General features: G+C 42.8%; 1 non-coding gene across 1 annotated transcript; it reads left to right on the forward strand.

Moving 5' to 3' along the window:
- The first annotated feature begins 533 nt into the window (after positions 1-533).
- On the forward strand, positions 534-640 carry LOC126025497 (U6 spliceosomal RNA). The gene has a single exon (XR_007501468.1). It is a non-coding gene; the product is annotated as a U6 spliceosomal RNA (small nuclear RNA).
- The last annotated feature ends 8135 nt before the right edge of the window (positions 641-8775 follow it).

Below are 8775 nucleotides of genomic sequence, written 5' to 3' on the forward strand. Positions count from 1 at the left end.
TGCTTTGCATGAGGCTAACCTAGATACCATCCCTGGCACCCCATATGGTCCCTTGAGCCCCACCAGGAATGTTCCTGAGTGTACAACCAATAGTAGCTTCTGATCATCATCAGATATGGTCCCAAAACAAAAACAAACATGTAAAAGGTAAAACAAAGTAGAGAAATTTAGTTTGTAGTAAAAATGAGCTTCTCCAAATTGATGTCAACAATTGGATAACTATCTTGGGAAAAATATCAATCTGTACCTCACACTAGGCTAAACTCATCTATTTATAAATAAAGCACACACCAGGCTAACTTTATCTATAAATGAAGTACTTAAATAAAAATTAATAATAAGAGGGCCGAGAGATAGCATGGAGGTAAGGCGTTTGCCTTGCATGCAGAAGGTCAGTGATTCAAATCCCGGCATCCCATATGATCCCCCGAGACTGTCAGGGGCGATTTCTGAATGTAGAGCCAGGAGTAACCCCTGAGTGCTACTGGGTGTGACCCAAAAACAAACAAACAAAAATTGATAAGGGGCCGGATGTGCTCGCTTCCGCAGCACATATACTAAAATTGGAACAATACAGAGAAGATTAGTATGGCCCCTGCACAAGGATGACATGCAAATTTGTGAAGCGTTCCATAATTAAAAATAAATAGATAAATAAGGGGCTAGAGCAGTGGCGCAGAGCAATAAGGCGTCTGCATTGCTAGTGCTAGCTTAGGATGGACCAGGGTTCAATCCCCTGGCATCCCATATGGTTCCCCTAGCTAGAGGCGATTTCTGAACTCATAGCCAGGAGTAACCCCTGAGTGTCACCAGGTATGGCCCAAAACAAACAAACAAACAAAAAAAAATGATAAGAGAAGTATTAAAACAGTATAAGAAAATGTATTTATCATCTTGTAAATTTATCATCTAGAAAAAATATTAGTCTACCTCACACTAGGGTAACCTAGTGTAACTAGGTAACCTAGTGTAACTAGGTAACCTCATCTATTTATAAATGAAGTACACACCAGGCTAGCTTTTTCTATTTATAGAAGTACTTAAGTAAAAATTGAAAATAAGAAAAAAGGGGCCGGAGAGATAGCATGGAGGTAAGGCATTTGCCTTTCATGCAGGAGGTCATCGGTTCGAATCCCGGCGCCCCATATGGTCCCCTGTGCCTGCCAGGAGCAATTTCTGAGCCTGGAGCCAGGAATAACCCCTGAGCACTGCCAGGTGTGACCCAAAAACCAAAAAAAAAAAAAAAAATAAGAAAAAAATTGAAAATAAGAGAGGTATCAAAATAGTATAAGAAAATATATTTATTCTCTTGGTATGGAGAAGGGAAATCAGTGATTCAGAGCACTGAAAGCATGTAAGCAGAGGTTAAGGCCTGGGGACATAGTACAGAGGATATTTGCCTTGCATGCAGCCAGTCCCAGTTTGATTGTTAACTCTGTATGTGGTCCTCAAACACTTCCAGGAATAATTCCTGAACACAAAACTAGGTGTAGCATTATCAGGTATAAGCCACCCCCAAAAGCAGAGATTAAAATACAACTACAAGATTTTGGGGGTATTGACCAAAGATTATAACTTAAGGGCCAGAATAACAATATAAGTAGGACACTTGCTTAGTAAGCATCTGACCTGGGACCTATTGCCAGCAACCCATATGGTCCCCCTGGAACCCCACGAAGAGTGATTGCTGAGCACAGAGCCAGGAAAATAGCCTAAACAACGTTGGGTATGTCCCAAAACCAAAAATACAACTACAAGAAACTAAGATTTTCTAGAGAGCAAATTACTATAACTTAAGCAACACCAAAATATAAATGGATAACTGAGAATAATGTTTGCAACTCATTTCACAAAGGACTAACATTCCCAATATAAAGAAAAGGAAAGGAGGCCAAAGTGGTAGCACAGCTGTTAGGACTTTTGTCTTGAATGCAGTCAACCCATATTATTCAAGATCTCATATGGTTCCCCCAGCACCGCCAAGAGTAACCTCTGAGTATAGAGCCAGGAGTAACCCCCCCCCAAAATAAAAACACACAAAAAGAAAAATATAAAGAAATTAATTACTCAAGAGAAATAATAGTGAAAGAAATAAATTGATGTGATTTGTACCCTAGAGGTTACAAACCAGAGAGAAAACTCAGTGAGCTGAGCACATGCTTTGCATGCAGGAAATCCAGGTTTGATGCCTGGCACCTCATTGTTCCCTAACGCTGGGAATGATCATAGAGACAGAGTTGGGGGTAGCCGCTCAGCACTGTCAAGTATGGCTTAAAAAAATAAAAACAAAACAACTAAAAAGCCTAGAGAAACTGTAGATAGGACCAAAGTTAAGGCCTTTTTTCGGTCTGTTTCTTCCCTGGCAATGCGTATGGTCCCCAGCACTACCTGGAGTGAACTCTAAGCTGAGAAGGCAGAATTAAGCCCTCAGCACTACTGGCTTTGGCTCCCCAAAGAAAAACAGACAAACAAAAGCCACTTTTGCTGGAATCCTGGCTCTGCTACATAGTAGCTTGGGTGAGTATCTGAGCTTTAATTTTTCTCTTCCATGTTATGCAGATGATAATTGTAATTATGCAAAGGGGGAGCAGGTTGACATTTAAGGCTCTTTTAAGGATATGGCTATTGAAACAGGTCTTAAATTTGAGTGGAAACCAAGCAAGGGAAGACGAGTGGGGCAGTGGAACCATGGCTCAAGGCAGAGAGAGCAATAAGAGAAAGGTAAAAGAGGGGGCTGGAGTGATAGCACAGTGGTAGTGCATATGGTCTCCCAAGCAATAGTCTATCAAGTACTAAAGAAATGGAGTAATTTATACATATCCATTATATGTAGTTTGTATATTGCAAAATACTAAATAGTAAAATATAAGTTAATGTCTCTGACTGAATAAGGAGTCTACCATGTAGCCTGAACTATTATTTTCTTGTGGGGGGGAGGGGTGTCTGAGCAATGCCTGGTGGTGCTCAAGGCTTTCACTTGGCTCTTCACTCTGGGATCACACCTGGTGGGCTTGGGGGACCATATTGGTCCTGGGGATTGAACTTGGGACAGGCACAATATTATCTCACTTTGGGGATGATAAGTAGTGCTGGGGATGGAACCCAAAGTCAGTTGCATAGCAGACAAGCTTCTTTATCCCTGTACTATCTCTCCATCCCCTATTTTAGCTTGCACTGTTTATTATTTTTCAGTATATTAGGAGACAGTTGTGACCTGAATGTATCTCCTAGGCATTACCTTATTCTGGCAGAACATGAGGCTGTTCCTTTAAACATGTCCTCCACTTCGTATTAAGTTTTAGAAAATGGAACTTAAAGCAGAACCAAACTTGGCTTTTATGACTTTTACCCATTGGTGGCTTATTTATGGTGAACTGCCTTTTCCTAAGATGAAATGAGCAACTTTAGCCACTAGGTGGCGAACATTCACAAGCGTGCCGGAATTTTTCCTGTTAAGGGCCCAAGATACATTAAGAAGGATGGCTGGCTATTCTGCATGCAAGGCAAATACCTTACTTCCATGCTATCTCTCCGGCCCCTAAACAGTATATTTCTAATTAATCACAGGTAAGTATTTAAAAGCATACTATATTTGAATGCATGCATTCTGCTTAAACAGATGTGCTAAGTGATAAACCAGCAATACCACTCTAATGAATAAAGTTATGAAAAAAAAAAAGAAGGATGGCTATTAGCTTTAAAAAAAAAATGGGCGGGTGGGAAGGGGCGTAGATAGAAGGGGAGGGAAGGGCGGACAGAATTGCCTTGCACGCATCCGGCCTGGGTTCAATCCCTGGCACCCTATATGTTCCCCCAAGGACTGCTAGGAGTGACTCCTGACATCCCAGTATCTTGTAGTGTGAGCTGAGTAATAATATCATGGGAAATGTGATAGGAGAGTTGCATTGTAATTTACCAAGCTCAGTGAGCCTAACCAGCAGCACAGAAAGCCTAACCAGCACCATACCACAGCCCAGCAAATCCTTAGACACTGACTTTACGTGGAGAGATAGAACAATCATTTACAACTGTGGGGACCAAAGTACAGCAGTACGGCATTTGCCTTGGATGAGTCTGACCTGGGTTTGATCCCCAGCATCCCATATGGTCCCCCAAGCCTTTCAGGAGCGATTTCTGAGCACAGAGCCAGGAGTAATCCCTGAACACCACCAGGTGTGACCCCAAAACCAAAATAAACAAATAAAATAAAACTGACCTGTATTGGTTTAAGATTTGATCATTCCACTTGCCTTTGTGTTGCAACAGGCAACATGAAGTAAACTTGTTTGAGCCTGCATGGAGACTGGGAACACTGGTGAAGGATGGTTACACTGGTGGTGGGATTGGTGTGTGAACATTTAATGCCCGAAATGACTGTATTATGAACTGTAGCAAAAACCTCATGCCCCAAGTCCAGAGCATTGGAGAGACGCGGGTATGGAAGCAAACGCCGATGCTGAAAATAATACACACAGTTAAGGGGATAAAACAGGTTCAGGAACTTCCGCAAGCAAGCCTGCTTCTCAGAAGCAGATAGCTCAGTGGTAGAAAACTGCAGCGGGAGCCGGGCGGTGGCGCTAAAGGTAAGGTGCCTGCCTTGCCTGCGTTATCCTTGGACGGACCGCGGTTCGATCCCCCGGTGTCCCATATGGTCCCCCAAGCCAGGAGCAACTTCTTTTTTTTTTTTTTTTTTTGGTTTTTGGGCCACACCCGGCGTTGCTCAGGGGTTACTCCTGGCTGTCTGCTCAGAAATAGCTCCTGGCAGGCACAGGGGACCATATGGGACACCGGGATTCGAACCAACCACCTTTGGTCCTGGATCAGCTGCTTGCAAGGCAAACGCCGCTGTGCTATCTCTCCGGGCCCTGGGAGCAACTTCTGAGCACATAGCCAGGAGTAACCCCTGAGCGTTACCGGGTGTGGCCCAAAAACCAAAAAAAAAAAAAAAAAGAAAACTGCAGCGGTTTCCCCCTGAGACCTGGGGTCTTTATTAGCAAGCACCATACCACACCCTGGGGTGGAGAACTATAGAAATACATATTAATTATAGAGTCCTGGATGGTTGTGGATGATGGTGAGATGGAAGGATGGTGAGACCTTTCTTTGCCAACCCGGGTCACACACCTGCAACCCCTTCCAGTAGGTGGGTCGCAGGGTTCAGGATGGTGACAAGGAAATGATCCACAGGCAATCAGGTTTCAGGAGACATCAACTTTAATCCATAGCTTCACCTGGTACATCAAACACACAGAGCAGAGCATGAGAAACAGAGAGGAGCAGGGCAGGGATCCAGGAGTGATTCTAGGAGAAACATCAGTGAGAGGCACAATGGGATCTCTATTTCTTGCTCATTTACAGGGGGTTAAAACTGTGCTGCCAGGGGTTAAAACTGTGTATTGCATGCAAAGAATACACTCCAGCTCACTTAGGCTCTGGACCCTGCATCATGCTTTGCAGGGAGGGGTATTTGGGCCACATCCAGGAGTGCTCAGAGCTATTCTTGTCTTTGTGCTCAGGAGTGACCCCTGGTCGTGATCAGAGGACTATATATTGTACCTGGAATTTGAACAAGGGTTGCCACAGCTGCATGCAAGACTAGTGCCTTACTTCCTTCACAGTCTCTGAACCTCTATATATACTTTTAAATATAATTTTTAGTTGAATCACTGTAAAAAGTTGTTCATGGTTAAGTTTCAGTCATACAATGTCCAACACCTGTCCCTTCACCAGTGCATATTTTCCCAATACCCATCTGATAAGGGGTTAATATCTAAGATATATATACATATATATATATAAGATACTGGTAGATCTTATTGCCAACTTTTATCTTTAGAAGCATATGCCATAATCTTAGAATCATGGGATATGAATTATTTTGTTTTTCTATAAGTCAAATAGGGGGAGATATTGGGTTACTGATCCTATCCTAATCAATAATTGTACTTCACCCTAAGGTGTGATCTGGTGATAGTATTGGATTTTTCCTTATTTGGTATTCTTCTCCCACCCTAGGGTGGGACTTGATTTTTGTCAATAAAAGCAAGGGTCTGAGAAAGGCAGGGGCTCATTCTTCAGTCTTTTTCTACTGAGCTGCACTCCATCTTAGGAGCAGAAAGCCTGGGTGGTTTGAATTCCTTGCTTGAGCACTGGATTTCCTGAACCCATTCTTTTTTTTTTTTTTTAAGGGGTGAAATTAAATATAAGGTAAAGTTACAGTGGAAGGACAATCACCCATAACATAATTATCAGAAGAAGTCCCCTTGCTGATATCTTAACTTTGAACTTTCACCAAAGAAAGTTAAGATAAATAAAACAGAATCCATGTGCAATTACTTTGTCCCTCAAGTCCCCAGATTGTAGCACATTATAATATTTCTTAACAGCACACAAGGCAATCTAAAGCCATCAAACTTACGTAACTCCTTAAACATTAGAGGCATAGTATTTTTTACATTTCCATGTACATGCATATTAGCTTAAGTTAACCTCAAATTTTAAGTGGGTGTGTTTTAAGGATTAGAGTCAAAGGAGCACAGTAAAAACGGTGTTAGAGTGGCAATTGTTGTTTGCATAGGCCCACCAAAATATGAGAGGCATGGAAAGGAATAGCCTTGGCCTAAATACAAAGAGATCCTACCCCTGAAGTTTCCTGGCATAAGACCAGCTCTAGGCCTCAGGAAAGTTATCGTTCGCTCCAAGACATTGTCCGTAGCGCCAACACACTTATCACACAGTCTCTGTTGTTGGTCTCATGTTTCTGTATTAAAGATTCTGGAATCTGCATGTCCTATATTGAAGTCATGATGTGGAGTGCCTTCTCGTTTCACCTCACCATGAAAGGGGAATGCAGGAAGCCCTGTCCTGTAAGCAGGTTGTTGTTGTTAAGTCTTCTCAGTGTTAAGGGAAGTCTCTTTTGAGCAGGACGATGTCTGAGCAGTGGTAGGGTCTTCCGTGGTAGAGGATTGCTTCCAGGTGATGTTATAGACAAACCTCTCCATAAAGGGGCAATACAGCAAGCCCTGTCCAGTAAGCAGGTCATTGTTCTTGTTGTCTTCTCAGTGTTAAGGGATGTCTCTTTTGAGTAGATCGATGTCAGAGCAGCTGTAGGGTCATCCCTGGTACAGGAATGCCTCCGGGTGATGTTATATACAACCTTGGATGTTTTGTAAATGTCTTCTGTAGATCAAGGGGTAAATGGAGAATGTCCATTCTTCTGAGGCCTGTGCCAGGTCTTTATGTCAATGTTCAGGGTGTAAGGTCTCATTGCACTACAAGATTTGTGTGTTCCCATTTCTATTAGATAAGAACTTATTGGTATGTATAGTATTTTCCCATGTTAGTGTGCCTACGCAAACAAGTAATAAAGCCACGTGGTGCTATCAGATATATGGGGGCATAAGAACATTTCCAACAAGACCCATGACTTGCTGAACCCATTCTTATACCTCTTTACCATGTGAATTATTTGAAGTGGATCTCTACAACTGGAACTGTTCCCCCATCCTAATCGGACAGGGGAATGGGAACTGCCTTTCCTATCTGGGAGCTCGGTGGGAATCAAACCTCAACCAATCTCCTAGAGAATGTGACACTTCAGATTTGAACAAGAAAAAACAACTATATTATATTTTTTGTTATTAATATTTATTTTAGTTTGGGGTCACATCTGGCTGTGCTCAGGAAACACTCCTATTTGAGACTTGGGGGACCATGTGGAGTACCAAGGGTTGAACTTGAGTCATGTGCAAGGCAAGTGTCCTACCCACTGTCCTATCTCTCTATCCTCCTTATGATACTTTTTTGGGGGGATGGGTTAAAGGAGACACATTTACTTGGGACTTACTTCTGTTTTTGGTTTTTTGCTTTTTGTTTGTTTGTTTTTGGGTTACACCTGGCAGCGCTCAGGGGTCACTTCTGGCTCCACACTCAGAAATTGCCCCTGGCAGGCTTGAGGACCATAAGGGATGCCGGGATTCGAACCACCGACCTTCTGCACGAAAGGCAAATGCCTTACCTTCATGCTATCTCTCCAGCCCCTTACTTCTGTTTTTTTGTTTTTGTTTTTTTGTTTTTTAGTTTTTGGGCCACATCCGATGGTGCTCAGGGGTTACTCCTGGCTGTCTGCTCAGAAATAGCTCCTGGCAGGCACGGGGGACCATATGGGATGCTGGGATTCGAACCAACCACCTTAGGTCCTGGATCAGCTGCTTGCAAGGCAAATGCCCCGCTGTGCTATCTCTCTGGCCCCAGGACTTACTTTTGGATCTATACTCAGAAGTAATTCTTGGCAGGTTTGGAAGACTATATGGGGTCCTTGGAATCAAACCTGGATTGAATGCATGTAAATCAAGCACCGTATCAACTGTATTATCACCCCAGCTGCCTCCCTATGATGATTTTAAACATGCTTTTTAGTAATTTTGGGAAGAAGCAAACTCCCCTCCTTATCCCCAGCCCCACCCCACTTCATTTCATCTGACCACAGATGGTAGGATAGTAAACAGAGCAATGTGAATCACTTGCAGACACTATATTCATTTACTCAAATGCCTACCCCAGTGTTCTGTCTTCTCCGTCTGCTACATTCTCTAAGCATGCTCTATGGTAGGCCATCTTAAACTTTTTCCTGTTTAGTCCAATAATTTTTAGATGATCCTGATGTATAGGCATATACAAGAGGAATACAAGTCAAACACTTACTGAGGACCAAAGAGAAAGGACAGAAATTAGGTGCGTGCACACAGCTGACTTGACCCACCAAAGGTCCTTCCT

The sequence above is a fragment of the Suncus etruscus genome, chromosome 1, assembly GCF_024139225.1.
Source record: "Suncus etruscus isolate mSunEtr1 chromosome 1, mSunEtr1.pri.cur, whole genome shotgun sequence".
NCBI lineage: Eukaryota > Metazoa > Chordata > Mammalia > Eulipotyphla > Soricidae > Suncus > Suncus etruscus.